At 40.8% G+C, this 18,647-nt stretch overlaps 1 protein-coding gene across 12 annotated transcripts in view; it reads left to right on the top strand.

Moving 5' to 3' along the window:
- mef2cb (myocyte enhancer factor 2cb) overlaps window positions 1-18,647 on the top strand; it is a 425,410-nt gene that overhangs the window by 106,217 nt on the left and 300,546 nt on the right. For 9 of the 12 annotated variants that reach the window (XM_072516239.1, XM_072516247.1, XM_072516242.1 and 6 more), the window contains exon 2: window positions 2,805-2,899. The gene's annotated coding sequence lies outside the window, so the exon portion shown is untranslated. Of the gene's footprint in view, window positions 1-2,262; window positions 2,440-2,804; window positions 2,900-4,958; window positions 5,170-18,647 lie in introns of those variants that run through there. The other 3 variants (XM_072516238.1, XM_072516248.1, XM_072516241.1) reach the window with 2 other exon arrangements.

The following is an 18,647-nucleotide window of genomic DNA, read 5'->3' as shown; positions in this document are numbered from 1 at the left end:
TGCACTTGTGATGCCAAGGCATACAAGGCTATGGGCCAACTGCTGTAAAATGGGATTGGAATGGTGGTTGTTTTTGACTGGCAGACATGATGGGCTGAAGGGTGTTTTCTGTGATGTAGACCTCTATGACTATGACTCTAAACTATTCTAAAAAGTGACTTAGAATGTAGGGTCAAACTAAAGAACAACCTTCAGTTTCTGTGAAGTTTTTCCCCCCATTGATCCTGGTATATTTGTTTATGCTTCAAGGATGCAGGGTATCATGCTGCAATTCATTTTTTCCCTCAGTATAAATTTCTTCAGGTCTTTATCTTCACAGCAGTCAGTGTCAATACTTGTGTCATCTGCCCTTCCATTTGTTTCTAGCTTCTCTAATTTAGCTATCTGATATACAAAGAACTATAGAGAAATGGGATCCTGTTTGTCAGGATGTGTGGTAGACTGCTTTTTTTTTCCAGAAGGTTATATAACTATTAAACGCTTATACCAGGATTGCAACTTCAACATTATTTATTGCTTCTTTATTCGCGTCAAATGCTGTGGCGCAGTTAACAGTCCCGCAAGTTAATTTCAAGCTTAGGCTCGAAATGTAAAATGTACCTTTGATTTACTCGCCTGACATTGCACTTATAAGCGATAAGAAATGTTTACTGACTCCAAACCGCGCGTGGCCAAATCGTTTCCTTTCTCTCCATTAGATATATAATTAAATACTGCATGACATTTAGAAACGTGTTGTCTGATGACCATTGTTTTAAATTAATTTCGTTGAGCTTTAAGAGGAAGACATTGTCTGCTTTCTTACCATATATCGTACTATTTTGTTTACCCCTATTTATAAACCTGACGTGCTCACAAGCAAAGTGGGCGATCGCTGCATCTTGGCGTGGTTGTTGCAATGCAGTTCACCATAAAACAAACAAGTAAATCGAGTTGAGTTTGAAGAGGCTGAAAGAAACGGCTGAATGTTTTACAGAACAGCACTGAATTTAACATGGATTATCAGATAACGTGATTGACGGCTTTGTGCAAGGGGGGGGGGGGGGGGGTAAATCTATGGTCTATAGGTCTTCCAGTGGAAGGAAACTAAATTCGCCAATTATTGGAATAGAAGTGCTTTGAAAATAAACGTCAGTGGGCAGTGCCATGTTCTTTCAGCGCTTTAGCGATGATATGCAGGTCAAAGGGCCGGTTAAAAAAGTAAGTTAGTGAGGAAGACCTCCAGGATCCTGTCGTTCGTTGGCGGCTGTTAAATCGGAACTATTTCGTTTTCTTAATTGCTCCATTGACAACTAATGGTGACATGGTCTCTGACTCACGAAAAGTTGATCTGGACTAAAATAAATAAGTTATTTTTTGACAGTAACTTCTTACGCCTCCCCCCCCCCCCCTCTACGTCATCTGGCAGGCTCTTCTCATCAACTGGAGCGAGTCTGCTTCATTTAAGTTTAATCTGTGCTGGCTGCAGAGATATTAAAAGTAACAGTGTGTTGTGATTGATCGCCCATGACGTGTTAAGTCCAATCGCCGCTGTTCTCTCTCGCTCACAAGCACAGGGAGCGTTGCGGCGGTGCAGCTCTAGCTCCGCGCGCTGCTCCACTTGTCGCCTGCTCGCAACAACTTGGCTTGATTGACAGCTCTGCGCGCATTGACAGCCCGGGCTGTGACGTCAATGGGGGAGGGGGCGTGAATCCGGGCTCTGGGGGTGGCTGCCGCCGAACGGGCGACGATAATCTTGTTTACACATTAAAATAAAAAGGCGAAACGCCGCACTTTCCTGGGCCCTCCAAAAAACATTACCGTGCCCCAGTGTCGGGAGAGGCGCAACATTTCATCCCTATCCCCAGATAACCCAAGACAGATATCCTGTGGAAAGCAAGTCTCCAGCCGCGTCCGTTTGCATTCAACGACAACCAAAGACTGCCAGTTTTAAAAAAAAATGTATGGATATGAAATTAATAATGGTAGCAATTCCAGAACGGGGCATAAATACTACCTGGCTGGCCCCAACCACCCAGAGGCACACAAGTAACAGGAAACCAGCCTGGAACTCTTTTTGTCAGCGGGCGCGGACGTTTACCGGGTCAACGCTGCGAGGCGGGTGCCAAGGCGGAAGCGCTGCGTGCGGCGCTGTGGAGGTGTATCCACGCGCGGGCCGGCGGGCACCCGCCCGCCCGGTGACGTTGCGTACCCGACGCGCGAGCGAGCGCAGTGCTGGCCCCGCCTCCTCTCGCTGGAGCTGCTCCGCTAAATATAGAAGCAGATACACACAGACAGGGAGACTGACTAAACCGAGCAGGGGCTTTCTCTCTCTCTCACTCACTGCGAAATGGCTCTATCTATAAGCTCTCTATATGTCAGTTTTTAAAGTATTGTCTTTTTAAAAAATATTAATGTATACAAATCTCAGTCCTCAGTCGATTTATCTTCATCTCACTGGTCAGTAAAAATAGAAACTTATTTCCTTAAAAAAAAAACACAGCAGCGCAGTTTTAATGACTAGACTACACCAGTAATTGTTTAATGCTTGAAGCTATATAGGAAGCAAATTACGGCCTGTGGATGTTGCTGTGCTTTAAATTGGCTGTCCCCCCCCCCCCCCCCCCCTTGAAACTTACGTTGTACAAATCCGAGGAGGGAATTAAATGTTAATACTTTCTGTCATTGTTTCAGCCGTGGTTTTGTTCAATCTTTAATGTTCACATGGCCCGTAAACGTGTTGTTGTGGTGAATGATGACGAGCTTTGCTCCGGCTTATGTGTTTGTAACATGGTCGATCCTCTTGCTCTGCTTTTAATCCAAAGGTGTCAAAGAAGTTGGAGCTTTTAAAGTAACTTTAATTCGTCTTCAAGAGGGGAAAAATTGAGGTCGAGGACGCAGCATCGTCGAGGTTTGTGCGGTAAGTGATTTTTTTTCAATTCTACTGTGCGTAGACTTTTGTCTTGTTTCTGGATTCTGTTTTGACATGTGCGGTCCGTGTGAAAGTACAGAAATCACACAATGACTAAAATGGAGTTAGTGTGCAATATGCTGTATCTACCGATGCTAAGCGAGAATGGACAATGGCACTTTTTCACTTTTAATTTACCGCTTTTATATTCAGTGCTTTCAGTAATATTGTTACAAGCTGCGATTAATATTTTGGGTGGGATTTCTCTCTCTCTCGTAATGTGACTGTCAGTAAATATCATTTATTTAGAAATGGTTTAATCCTATTTGAAGTGATATTGTAGAGAAGCTCTGATACAGTACATGTGATCATTGAATACTTCAAGCATTGCTACTTACAGTTACACATTACTGAGTAATGCAATTGCAATGAGTATAAATTACATCATATCTGATTTTTCTGATGTTATAGTTTTACATTTAATAGTTTGTAGTGATGGGTCGGTGACAGTTTCACTCTGAAAGTGAACACGCGATGCTGTACATACTTTCCGTGCACTCAAAGAGTCACTTTCATTCTGCATTTCATGCAGGCAAGGATGGTTTAGCACACTGGGCTAAATCGCTGGCTTTTAAAGCAGACCAAGGCAGGCCAGCAGCACGGTTCAATTCCCGTACCAGCCTCCCCGAACAGGCGCCGGAATGTGGCGACTAGGGGTTTTTCACAGTAACTTCATTGAAGCCTACTTGTGACAATAAGTGATTTTCATTTTTCATTTCATTTCATTATGTTACTTGAATTATGTTAGACCTGTGGCTGAGGTTGTTTATTTGCGATTTCCTCAACTTTGCCATGACGACCAATCTTTATCTGTAGTGATTTGCACTTCCTGTGTTGATGTTGTCCAGAGAATTTGAACTCCACGCCGCCTGGGAGAAGCTGCTTGTTTTAATTTCCAAATCGCTGTTCGGTATAACAGGATTGTTGTAAGAGAGGGGGCCGGAGTCCTGGCACAGTAGGAAACGCTCAGACAGTGGAATGTGTGGAGCTGCTTTCCAAGTCACACTGCTGCGCAATATACTGAACCATGCAAAATCTGTGTCTCTTAGTGCATCTACGTCTAACTCATCATCGTGGACAACCCTAATTTCATTTTGTAACTCTTTCTTCAAGTTACGGATAATCTTATTATTTTACCCCACATAGCTATCCCTTAATTTCAGAATTCATCCTGACCTAAGTTTATTTTTTAAACTTTGCTACCATTCCCTTGATTTATCAATGCATGCTTTTAGATTAAGTCTATTTTGTTTTATAGACGCCAGATCATCCCACTTCCACCCCCCCCCCCCCCCCCCCCCCCGCAGTCTTTCCCCGAAATGCTAAGTGCTCACATTTCAGGCAATTAATTGCGAGGGCACAGGAGCATTGGCTTAACTCAGGCTGTATAACTGCCTTGGTTTTTAGTTCGTGACAGCATTAGAACAGCAACAACAGCATTTGACTGGGATAAAACTCGAGATTGTAATGAATTTGTCAACGTTTCCCCATAATTTGGTAAGAAAAGGCATTTTTTTTACAAGCGTAACAAGGCTAGGAGAATAATATTGTAGAATGGGCCAGTGTTCTTCTGTCCCTGTAGATTTTTTAATGTATCATGCTAATGGCTGTAATACATTACATTGTACGCCAAGTTACAGAAATAGTGCCAACGTGCTGTCAGACAAGGTCATGCTCAACATTACATTATCAAAACAAAATATGACAAATTTCTCACAATATAGACATGGAGGCGATGGATATCTATTATATAGAGTGAATGAAAAGTGAAAAGGAATGTAGCCAGCTTGTTGATCCTGCGATGAGAATTAGTATTGGTTAACCATGCGTTATAAAGGAGTTAACATGTTTTCGGTCTTGTCTGGAAGCACGGTATTTGTTTTAGGAAAATGCTGAAGATTTGATCCCGCCCCTTTTCAAGAATGAAACTGATAATCCATATGACTGGTTTAGGATTGTGGGAGAGCACTGGTCGTTTTACCTCTTCTTCCCTGCCGCCGAGTTTTCAAGTGATATTTAGTGATTTTTATCAGCAGTGAATATACCAGAGTTCGGATTTCTAACCGCGGAGTCCACCGAGTGTGGTCGATCAAATAAGTTCAAACCTGCTCTTTGAGCGCGGCACGTTAATCCAGAGCAGGGAGATAGTAACTGTAGCCAAGGATCAATCACATGCAGACCTTCCGTTTGGAAAAGACCTTTTCAGGGAAGATTTGAAAGTGAGTGAAATTCCGACATCAATTAGGATAAATTTCAAAATATTTAATGTTGCATTTGAATTTCTGCTATACTTTTGCCAGTTGCGAGTTGGTTGTAAACTTCACTTCGCTCCACTATCTTGACAGGGGCAATGCAAACTACTGCGACCAGCTGTCCATATTCAGCCCCCGCCCCCCCCCCCCCCCCCCGCGTGTTTAGGCGTTGTTGAGGTCGCATTGTTTGTAAGATGAAACCTGTTACTTTGGGATGTATGATATGTGGTGTTGTTGATTACACCCAAATGTTTTGACCTTGTAGTGTGTGCTCCGTGTTCTCTATTTGACGTTAACACAAATGAACAAATTATTGGCCCTTTGTACATGGTATTTCTTCTTCTGGGGAGTGTGATATTAGCATATTACCTGTCGTAATCAACACTTTTAAAGCCAGATTTTTCAAACCCTTTAACCCTTTATTTCAAAGACCGTGCAGTATGCGTGTGCCTTCACGTCGTTTTGAAACGCCCACCGCAAACCATTGCAATATTTCAGTGAGACACAGATATATATTAGGAACATCTTCTACATAACGCAAGCGAAATCAACATTCATAAATGATCAGACATGTCAGAGGTCAGATCATTGGCGCAAAGCCAATTTATGGGAATTTTGACTCGGTGGAGTGAACATTTTGTCACTAAAACTTGAAGAACGATTCTTTGGCGCTGAGTTTGGTTTTGAGGTTACTTCTATTTCCTGATGTCTATGTGTCAGTACATGGGTAGGCAGGACTCCTGGCGTGCCAACCTAGGGAATTACTACTACAATTTGTTTTTGCTGGCAGCGTTTTTTGGGTATGGATGATGTTAATGAGGAGTATAGTGAACGCAATTTCTGTTGATTTAGTGATGCATCTTCAAGATTATCTGCCTATGCATTCATGCAACCCAATTTGTTTTGGGAGCACTTTATATTTTCATATTTTACTATTTGCTTTCAGCTGCTTCTTACTTAAAACAACTTTTACATACTGATTTTTATGATGCTTCCTCTCTTTATCCATTTAGTTTGCACTAAATGGAAAACCTTAGACCCCCCCCCCCCCCCCCCCCCTTACCCGCACCTACACACATAACCCAGTCTTCCCTGCTGCCACCTGCATTTATACATTAAACTCAGTTCTGGGTTCATAATAAAATGGAGTTCAGGTGGTTACATAAAAAAATATGCGATAGAACAACTACTCCACGTTTGCTCTGACTCGTAAAAAAGGTCACTTGTTTCATTTAAGGCCACCCCCCTCACATTTAGCACGTGTATCCAGCATGCAAATGTGTTTTGTTTGAATTTAGTTAATCAAGAAAGAAATTCACTAAACCATATACAGTCAATAGGCTTACGGACATGACTTTTTGATATTAGCATAAGGTGGTTATGTGGACTTGAATATTATATATGTAAGGATATTTATTCTATGGGAATACAGTTGCTAAATTATTTTTAAATAGTTAGATTAAAATAGGCAATTATTTTGATCAAAATCTACAATGGAATTAGTCCAAAATGGGGTTTGTGTGCTTTTTAAAAAAATGTTGCAACGTGTAGAATGATGGTAGTACGCTTGAGTACAGTTTTGATATTTGGACAGTACAAAATGTGTCACTGGGTGCCCAGAAAAGATGACTAGATAAGAGGATGCTACTGATGGCATGATGTGACATTGTAGCTTAATGTCAAGGCTTATAGGGCACTATTTCAAAGATGACATGTAATTATTGTTTAGATGTTTATTGCGTAGTCCAAGAGCTTTCAGTGTTCAGAAAATAATTTCAAAAATTAAGATTATTATAACAATTCCCAAGGTGCCAATCGAATTTTGAATAAATCGTTTACTCTGGATAAATGATAGTAATTTTTAAAAAGATGCAGATTGCTACGCAGCATAGTCTCAGGGGCACTTAGCATGAACTATTTAGGTTTTTAGGCAAGAGTTCTATCTAGACTATCAATTTTTTGTTGAACCAGATAAGACATATTAATCTTAATAATTGCTTATTGCTTCTGTAGGATTACTTTGTAATCTGCTCTGGTTTAAGGCAAATTTATAGCATGTGGACATGCAATTAGAGATATATTCATTAGTACTTTAATCTTGTAGTCACACCGGCATTTGCACAATGGACGGCAAACATTCAGTGTGGCCTGTCATCTTCAAGAAATCAGACAGGCTTTCACAGGCAATTCATGAAAAACCAGCAGTGACAACAGAGTCTTATGTATCCTACAAAGGAAGGATTAGGCGGTTCACGTGTCATCCTGATTGGCCAGAGACCAGAGCCGATTGCTGGGGCATGGCAAGGCACACTCCAGTTTCAATTGATTATCATGTGAGGAGACAGTATCCCTGCTGGTTGGCCTACATAGGTTGTAATGTAAAACTGCTAAAATCAAATCTATACTGTACCTTCTTCAGTTTACTCCAGCTATTTCTCTGAACTTGGTGCTTAATTACTGAGCTAATGGTTACAGAATTTTGTCATGTCGTATTATTTTAAATTGCGGTGATAAACTGAACTGATATGTGTTGAACATTTTGGATACACATAATAAAAGATACACAATTGCAAGAATTTTATGCAATATATATTTAAACATTTGAATTTCATGCTATTTTGTAATAAACGTTAAATGTAGTTAAAACCAGACTATTAGATTTAAAATCAAATTAGAGCTATGAGTGAAGAAGAATGCTAGTGTGATTGCCAGATGTATTTCCATTAAAGATTTATGACAGACACATTTGTACAACATTATGTTTGAACTACACTACCTATTTAAAGGAAATATTGGAAAGTAGAATTAAATACCACTTCATTCTGACTGTAGGGTAAATACATTATTTTGCATGAATAGGCAGATAAATTAAACTGCTTAATACCTGGTGCATAGAGACTAAATTAGGATTTTAATGCTGCTTAAAGTCAAAATTTTACATAGCACCCCATGAAGTGCTTAGAACAAACTCAAGATGATGTAGACAAATCAGAAATGTTGTATTCCGAGAATATATTGGACATTTAAGTTGTAATTGTGATTTGTTTCATGTTTGTATTTAAAGATTATTTGATTGCATTTGTACTAGGTAACAGAAAAATAGGTAGTGTTTTAAATTTGTCAAGATTCAGGCTATACAAAACATTTTAACAGATATTTTAATTTTACATGTTTGCTAGACATAACTCTGGTACATTAATTAAAGTTTTCTTAGATTATTGGAGATTATATTATAATGGGTTATTTATATGCAGTTGTCAGTGTGGCAGTTGAAATCATATCTTGACGTTTGAAATACTGTTATGTCTTCTGTTGGCATAGGATACCAAAACCATTAACATTTCATATACATTCTTCATTATCGTCAATGTAGATGGACAAATCTTATACAGAACTTAATTACAAAAGTTCTGACCAATTGAACTGAATGGCTTCTTTTATAATTAGCTTTTTTCCCCAGTGATTAATTTTATTGTTCACAATTGACCTGTAGAATTTCAATTTGAGCTGAAACACATGATTAATATCTAATTTGATTCTTATTTTGATGAGTGTTTATTTCAACTGTAAATATCAGAAAATATTTTATGCTTAATGTGGTTTTACTATTGTCTGACAAGCTGTAATCATTTAGACACTGACATTTCAACTCCTTGATTGCACTTGGAAAACCTCACTGCCACATTATAGATGCAAACTATGATGGTTCGATAGCTTATATTTTATTCTTGAGCATTGCAATGCTCATAGAAAAAGCAGAATTTAGCAATAAGTTATATCTATAGCCTTCATTTTTGTTACCTTTGATATTTACAATTGAAAAGAACTATTAATTTTTTAAGCTACAAAAACACACATTTCAAATTAACTTTTATGCATGTTGAATCAAGTATTTTTAACACTATTCTTCAAATACTGAATAAATAGGAGTCCTTTGTGTCAAGGAGAAGCAAATTCTGTGACTTTTCAACTCACAGCTGGGCCTGTTGAGCGGAATTACTGTTGTTCCATTTGTGAGTTTGATGGCATTTTTCTCCCTCCACTTAGGCCTCCTTGAGCTATTCATGCCAAAGTTGGATGATAGGTAGCTGGAATCTATCATCCAAGGTCCATTCGGTCAGTAACCAGTTGCAAAAAGGTGCAGAAAACCCTGCATTACTGAAGATTCAATTTAGAAAAATGACTGACATGAGGAATTTATTCTATAGTTTTAAAATTCCAAAATGTACTCTAAAGAGAGAAAGAGTTGCATTTATATAGCACTTTTCAGGACCACCAGACATCTCAAAGCACTTTACAGCAACATAATAATGACCAGGTAATCTGTTTTTACAATGTTCATTGAGGGATAAATATTGGCCAGAACACTGGGCATAATGCTCCTGCCTGTCTTCAAGATAGTGCCATGGGATCCTTTACATCCACCCTAGCAGGGAGATGGGGCTTGGGTTTAACATTTCATCCAAAAAGTAACAAGTGTTATTATTCTGCCGTAATAACATTTTACTGTGTTTGAAGTGTTCTGGTTTTGTGTCATCTTGGCTCAGTGCTGGCACTTTATTTTCTGAGTCAGAAGGTTACATGTTTAAACCCCAGTCCAGGGTTTGAACATGCACTGTAGGATGGTGCCTCAGTGCAACACTTTAGGAATGCTGCACTGTTGGAGATCCATCTGCTGGTATAGTTGTTAAACCAAAGTCCTATCTGCTGTTCTGGATGTAAAGATCCTACAGCACTTCCTTGAACAATCAGAGAGAATTTTCCCAGTATTCTAACCTACATTCCCCAATCATACAACACCACCTAACATATTAACTGGTAAATAATCTCATTGCTGTTTGTCAGACATATCTGTTGGTAAATTGGTCGTCTTGTTTGCCGAATAATAAAAGTGACGACAGTTTAGAAGTAATTCATTAAGCATCGATGCTTTGAGATATCCTGAGGATGTAAAGTGCAAGTTCTTTCCTTCTTTATAAACATATTTGTTTTGTGAAGACAAATTATAGAAAAAATAATTTGTTTAAAACAAATAATAGAATTAATGATGCACCTCTGGTTTGGGTACTGAACAGCTACTGGATAACAAGTCACTGCATTTAAAAAAACATTGGTTATGGAAGTGCTTTAGGATGACCTGAGGATGTGACAAGGCAACAGGCAAATGTAGATTGTTTTTGGTCCTGAATATGTGAGTAATGATGGACAGGAAAATAATTCTGATCGATCAGCCTGCCTCAGCTTTGAATGGAATAATAATCACAGCCCTTGATGGCTCAGCCAATTTATCCAGGAGGTAGCACAGCTATTTAGATCACAATGGCCCCAGGTTTGATCGGTAGTCTGTGGTGAGTTGGCTGAACCTGGACAGCATAAGGGCTAGTAAAATTCGTCTTGGTCTCAGATTAGAAAGAACAAAAGTCAGTCTGGATTTCAGCTCCTGATCTCTACCAATTAGCACTTGTTGGCCATGTGGAGGTATGGTTGTTGGGAAAGAGATGTATAAATTGTATTCACCTGGATTAGAGGAGAATAGCAAGGGAAAATAGAATAACTGCTTTGTGTAAATTATTTTTTTTGTCAATGTTTTGACAATTGATACAAGTAATAAAGAGCAGGAGTGATATATTCAAGTTGTGCCCAGCACTTTAATGTTATCTGGAGTTTTTGTGAGCAAGTGTTATAGAAACAAACTAAATATCTGGAACATTGCTGCTTGTGTCCTATATATTGTGATTTTTGTACTGATGAGCGCTGTTTTACTGTGCATGGTCAGTTGCATTCTGTGGATCCTTTAAGATTTATGGTGCATGCATGTTTCTTAAAGGGAATGTTGCTTGTGCTCAGCCTATTCATTTTCTGTGCGGCACATTCCCCACCCCTGGGTGACCGCATATTAATTAGTGTTGTTATTTTTCTCTAATCCAGGTGGCCACAATTAATATGTTTTTTGCCTAACAGCCACATGTCCAACATTGTTTCTGGGTGGGGATCAGGAGCAGATACCCTAACTGATTTTGCTTTTTCTAATCTGAGATCAATAAGTTTCTTAGTAGCCCTAGTGTTGCCCTAATGTTCAGTCAGTTCAGCACAGACCACTTCCAACCTGGGCTCTTCAGCTACTACCTGGATTAACTGGCTGAACCATCAAGGGCTGTGATTGTTATTCCAGTCAAAGGTGAAGCAGGCTGATGGATCAGAGTCCTTTTATCTGTTCATCATTGTTCATATATTCAAGAAAAAAGAACATTGTTAGTGACTATAAAATCAATATTTTGCATGTCAACATTCACTGGTATTCATATGAAATCTAACTAGCTTAGCTGTGATGACCTGCAACAAACAAAAATGCTTAAAAAAATAGTTGCTTGTGTATAATTTTTTAACCTGTAGATATAAATGCTAACTTTTACTTGTTGAAAATATTATCTCTTTAATATACATGATTGAAATCTAGATAGAAGGAAAAGGGTTAAGAACTACCTTAAAATTTGTATTATAAACGACATCCTTATTTTTTCCATTATCATTTCAATACAAATTCGAAGTCAAAAGGTGCACTATGTAGACAAACGCATGTGAATAATATGTTAATTATACACAGTTCTTCAGTAATGCTAAATTCAAAGAATAAACAGATTTTCTACCTTGCAATGTAATTTCAGATCTCATTATCATGCAGTTATTTTTCATATGTTAGATTTTTAGGCATGTTCTAGTGATTGATATTAAACAACAAATCTCAATGCAGTTCTGCGTTAGGGGAGGTGGTGGCGTAGTGGCATCGCCACTGGACTAGTAAACCAGAGACCCCAGAGTAATGTTCTGGGGACCCAGGTTCAAATCCCGCCACTGCAGATGGGTCTAATGACAACCATGAAACCATTGTCAATTGTTATAAAAACCCATCTGGTTCACTAATGTACTTTAGGGAAGGAAATCTGCCATTCTTGCCTGGTCTTGCCTCAATGCAACTCCAGACCCACAGCAATGTGGTTGATTCTTAACTGCCACTTGAAGGACAATTAGGGATGGGCAATAAATGCTCGCACAGCCTGCGATGCCTACGCCTCATGAATGATTTTTTTAAATGTGCGAGAATCATAGAGTAGGCCTATTGTGTTGATGCCAGTTCCCTGCAACCATAACTCAGCTAACGCCATTATTCTGTCCTTTCCCTGCTTTTCTTTTCTTCAGCGCTTATCCAATTCATTTTTGAAAACCACGTTTGAATCTGCCTCCACCGCACTGTCAGGCAGTGCATTCCAGATTTTAACTCCTTGCTGTGTAAAGTATAGAAGAGTACAATTTTGAAGTACTCATTTCAGTATACTGTAAGCAGAGAATCCTTTGCATACCATATTCCTACAACAATATTGTAGCAGTTTTATGGAATCCCACCCATCCCACATAAATTAATAACCGATAAGGGCCCAATTTTAATTCTTAAGTGGGTGTGTTTTGAATGAGTTAAAATCTCACCCTTAATCTCAATTTACTAATATGATACAGCTTTCTAGTTGTAAGTAAACTGACTTCAGCACGGTAGCACAAGTGGATAGCACTGTGGCTTCACAGCGTCAGGGTCCCATGTTCGATTCCCCGCTGGGTCACTGTCTGCACATTCTCCCCGTGTCTGCGTGGGTTTCCTCCGGGTGCTCCGGTTTCCTTCCACAGTCCAAAGACATGCAGGTTAGGTGGATTGGCCATGCTAAATTGCCCTTAGTGTCCAAAAAGGTTAGGAGGGGTTATTGGGTTCCGGGGATAGGGTGGAAGTGAGGGCTTAAGTGGGTCAGTGCAGACTCGATGGGCCGAATGGCCTCCTTCTGCACTGCATCTTCTATGTTCTATCCAATTTAACTAATGCCTAATTGACACAAAAACCATCTACCAGCTCCCAAATGACTGAAATAGATATCAAAATCAATTTTTTAAGTTAAAGTTTGTTTTTGGTGTTTTAAAAAAAATGTTTATTTGGTTTTGGCTCACTCCTGTAATGGCCAGCTCCACCATCTTAAGAGCCACTGAGCTTGAGATTACCAAAACCTGACTTTAGCTGTGTTGAATATATCAAATGGTTGATGAACTCAGCTTTATGATTTGTTCTTCTTGGATATTATTGCACATTAGTATATGCCAGTTAACTACTTTTTCAGAAACAAATGCCTTTCCTATCTCCTTCCTTACAACCATTATATTAAATTCGTAACAATAAAAGTAATTTTGGTTTCATTGCATAATATTGTCCATACACAGAACAAACTTCAGCAGCCGGATGATGCTGCTTCTCTTCTTTAGTCTCTTCCACTATTCAGAATACTAATTTGTTAATTGTTTAAATAAATTAACTCACCATTTGTCTGTTGACTAGTTACTGAATGCTAGGGTATGGTATATAAATGCCTTTCTATGCCTTTCCTCTCCTTATTTTTGGTTAGTTGCTTTCCTTCTTCAAAAGTCTTTTCCATTTAAGGGCAAGAGATCAGGCATATGACATGGTCATAAACCACTGCCAATTCTGCTCTTAAACTGGCTGCAAAGAAGTATGAAAGAATCGAGTTCGACATTTTGCTTTCTGATTATTCCTCCTTCCTCCTTCTCTCCCTGTGGAAAAGTCCAGCCTAGAGAGTTTGCGATTTCATCATGTGTAAACTGATGCTTCATTTTGATGTATCATCATGCTGCCTTCCATTAATGATGTACATAATTATAAACTAGATACAGTAACATAGTGGCTATGGTACTGGACTAACATAAAAGTTGTGAGCTGGGACTCCACATACTTGTGTGAAATGGAATTCAGTAAATCTAGTATGGGCCCAGAAAAGAAAAAAAGTGACCATTGAAAACGGCTTGTTTTTCATAAGAATCCAGCTGATTTACTAACGAGAAGAGAATTAGTCACCACTACCTGGTTTGGGCCTACACATGTCTCTGGCAATTGACTCTGAAGTGACCCACAAATAATACTACTTAAGAAAGCCCACCATCATCTTGTCAGGGCAAATAGAAAATGGTGACAACAGTGAATAAAAATGTTGTATGACAAACCTGTTGTATCAGATAGCTACTTAAAATGGCGATGCTACTTAAAATGGTGATATAACATACAAATTCCATACAAAAAGAACAAAAATAAGTTATCTAAAATTAATAGTTGAATAGACTGCTCCAAACTGCAGAATATATATTTAATAACCTGGAGTATGAAGGTGACTATAAAATAATCACCGATTGTTGTAAAAAAACAATCTGGTTTACTAATGTTCTTTAGGAAAGTAAATCTTCATTTTTACCTGGTCTGACCGACATATGACTCCAGACTCACAGCAATGTGGTTGACTCTTAAACTTTCCTCTGGAGTGGCCTAGCGAGCCCCTCAATTCAAGGGCAATTAGGAATGGACAACAAATGCTGGCCCAGTCAGCAACACCCACATCCCATGAAAGAATAAAGCAAAGTTTTGCCTGGACGGCTGAGTATTTCTAGCGTTTTAGTTTCCATTTCAAATTTCCAGCAACTTCAGTATTTTTCTTTTGTGTTATTTTAAGTGGTCCCCGATTATCTAAGTTGTTTACATCATCTTCTTCCTACATCTCTACCCTAAGGCAAGTCCGACACATAGTGCCACGATATTCATCATGGGGAGGGCAAGGGCAGATCCTGAATCTACCCCTGTTGAAATGGGGATTAAATCATGTGCTTTTGGCACCTGTCTGACTTGTCACATCGTCTGTCTAACCAACCGGCCCCAAGGGGTCTAAGTTGCTGTGGCAACAGCCAATTTTGCATCCATGTTCCAGCCTGGAGCTGTGGATAGTGATTGTAGGGCTTCAATTTCTTTCCATCACATGGCTGATGTAGAATTTCTCCCATTCCTACCACCTGCTATTGGCATTTTGAAGTTGATACTCAACCAGTCTGACTGCATTATGAATGCTATTTTCTTGGCCATCAAGACCTGGGGCGAAATTCTCCGGAAACGGCGCGATGTCCGCCGACTGGCGCCCAAAACGGCGCAAATCAGTCGGGCATCGCGCCGCCCCAAAGGTGCGGAATGCTCCGCATCTTTGGGGGCCGAGCCCCAACCTTAAGGGGCTAGGTCGGCGCCGGACGAATTTCCGCCCCGCCAGCTGGCGGAAAAGGCCTTTGGTGCCCCGCCAGCTGGTGCGGAAATTACATCTCTGGGCGGCGCATGCGCGGGAGCGTCAGCGGCCGCTGACTGCATTCCCGTGCATGCGCAGTGGAGGGAGTCTCTTCTGCCTCCGCCATGGTGGAGACCGTGGCGGAGGTGGAAGGGAAAGAGTGCCCCCACGGCACAGGCCCGCCCGCAGATCAGTGGGCCCCGATCACGGCCCAGGACCCCGGAGCCCGCCCGCGCTGCCTTGTCCCGCCGGTAAGGTAGGTGGTTTAATCTACGCCGGCGGGACAGGCATTTTGGCGGCGGGACTTCGGCCCATCCGGGCCGGAGAATCGTGCGGGGGTGCCCGCCAACCGGCGCGGCGCGATTGCCGCCCCCGCCGAATCTCCGGTGCCGGAGACTTCGGCAACCGGCGGGGGCGGGATTCACGCCAGCCCCCAGCGATTCTCCGACCCTGCGGGGGGTCGGAGAATTTCGCCCCTGGAGTGGGACTTGAATCCGGAGCTTCTGATTCCGGGACAAGGATGCTATCCACTGCGCTAGATGACCTATTATTTGTACTATAATCCTGTGCATTTAGTTCAACATTTATAACCTGCAGTTATAGTTTTTCACTGTTCGGCAGTTCTGAATTTAATATCAATAAATTACTTCTGTTACCACTATTTTTAAAGAATATCAAATTTACTTTGTAACATGAAACAACATTAGCATTAAACTATTCTTTTATTTTGCACAGTAAGCAAAACTTTTACTGCCAAGTTAGTATTACACAGAAAGCATAGCTATTGCACAAGAATTTAGGTTAGTAGATCATGTGGCCAATTAACACAAAGTAATTGATTTTTAGAATTAATTCCCCATTGAATGAAATGCATTCTTCTTTCTAGCTGGTTATACATAATAATTATTAAAATACATAAAACACATAAATAGATTAAATTATCCAGATAACACAATAACATGTTATATTTGTTCAGCGCAGTTATAAGGCATGTGCCATTGTATCATGCTATTTGTCTAGGTCACAAATCTTGGGCGGGATTCTCCAACCCCCCGCCGGGTCGGAGAATCGCCGGGGGCTGGCGTGAATCCCGCCCCCGCCAGTTGCCAAATTCTCCAGCACTGGATATTCGGCGGGGGCGGGAATCGCGTTGCGCCAGTCGGCGGCCCCCCCGGCGATTCTCCGGCCCTCAATGGGCCGAAGTCCCGCTGCTGTCATGCCAGTCCCTCCGGCGAGAATCAAACCACCTCTCTTACCGGCGGGACTAGGCGGTGCGGGCGGTCTCCGGGGTCCTGGGGGGGCGCGGGGCGATCTGGCCCCGGGGGGTGCCCCCACAGTGGCCTGGCCCGCGATCGGGACCCACCGATCCACGGGCGGGCCTGTGTCGGGGGGGGCACTCTTTTCCCTCCGCCTCAGCCACAGCCTTCACCATGGCCGATGTGTAAGAGGCACCGCCCCCCCCGCGCATGCACGGGAATGACGTCAACAGCCGCTGACACTCCCGCACATGCGTGGACTTCCGCCGGCCGGCGAAGTCCTTTTGGCCCCGGCTGCGTGGCACCAAATGCCTTTCCCGCTGGCTGGCGGCGCGCCAACCATTCCGGCGCGGGCCTAGCCCCTTTGGGGTGGCCCGATGCCGGAGTGGATCCCGCCACTCCATCACGCCGGGACCCCCCGCCCCGCCAGGTAGGGGAGAATCCCGGCCCTTGTGTGTACTTCTTTATATCGTTTCAAGGTTATTTAATAACTGAGACAGTTAAATCTTTTTTGTCAGCATCACGTGTTCTTAAAAATAGTTGACTTTGTATAAATTACATAGACTGACAATATTTTGCTTCAAAGTATTACAAACTGCCCAAGTTTTAGATCACAGTTCATGCTATCAACTGAAACCTCAACTTTGTGAAGCATCGTACAGTAACTTCATGGACAGGACATTTTTATTCAGCATATGCTTAGATTTAAAAAATTGGAAACTCCATAAACTCATATCATTGTCAAAAATGTGTGGAGTATACTTCTATGTTGCATCTGCAACATCTGATTACATTTTAAAAACATACATGCAATCTCACTAGTTTTTAAAAGTGGACTTTTAATTAGAGTATTTAATTGTGCACAGTAGTTTAAAAAAAAAAGACTTTGACAAAGAGCACCCAGATTCGAAACGTTACCTTCCCTCTCTCTCCACAGATGCTGTCAGACCTGCTGAGATTGTCCAGTATGTTCTGTTCGTGTATATTTTCAGCACTCTTGTTTGCATTTCCCCACTTAAAATAAACTTAACATTGAACAATATTGTATTAGATTCTGAACAATAGGATTTTTTAATGAGGTAGAAGGAGGTTTTCAGCACAAGAACAATATTTTTATATTTGGGCTTCTCTGACTAGGCCCGCATTTGTTGCCAATCCCGAATTGCCCTTGAGAAGGTTGTAGTGAGCTGCCTCTTTCAACCGCTGGAGTCCATGTGGTTTAGGCACACCCACTGTGCGATGAGGGAGGGATTTGATCCAATGACAGTGAAGGAACAGCAATATATTTCCAAGTCAGGATGGTGAGTGATTGGGAGGGTACTTTCCAGGTGGTGGTGTTCCCATATACCTGCTGCCTTGTCCTTCTAGATGGCCCAACATGAGTTAAGCTTAACTGTATTAAATCAGATAACATCAAACCATGACTCATTCCCATTTAAATATCAATATGTACAATATGACAGTATTGCATGTGCAGTTTACATGTGTGATACATTTACAGATTCTGGTAATCACATTTTATGTATGGATTAAACTGTAAGCCCACAGTTGACCTTTAACCAGTCCTCCAGGCATATGCATTTCTCTGATGCACTTGGACAGTTGATGCTTTTGATTGCTGCAAGGATCTTTGGTTTCTTAGGGTCAGTGGTTTTAGCCATAATAATCCATATAATAGCATTTATCATAGTTTGAATTTAATTCAGTTTTAAAACTGTTATGATTGAGGTGATCTTGCAAAGCTGTGGCTCTTTGCAAGATCATTTTGCAAGATTGACTTTCAACACTAATGAATATATTTGCTGTCATATGTAATGATGGAGCTGTATCAAGAGGTTAACCCTTTGGGAAATTGAAAGAAATTGCACTGTACTATCTTCAATTAACAGAATAGTGTAACCGATGAGATAAAGCTTCAACAGCCATTTTGTTCTTTGAAATATCATTGGTTCATCATTTTTATTTGGTCATGTATGTTCACAAAAGCATATTTTCACCCTATGTTTTTAAAAAATAGATTTGTATGGTGAATACATTCATTTGA

The sequence above is a fragment of the Scyliorhinus torazame genome, chromosome 9, assembly GCF_047496885.1.
Source record: "Scyliorhinus torazame isolate Kashiwa2021f chromosome 9, sScyTor2.1, whole genome shotgun sequence".
Taxonomy (NCBI): domain Eukaryota; kingdom Metazoa; phylum Chordata; class Chondrichthyes; order Carcharhiniformes; family Scyliorhinidae; genus Scyliorhinus; species Scyliorhinus torazame.
This window is presented reverse-complemented; position numbering and strand designations above follow the sequence as displayed.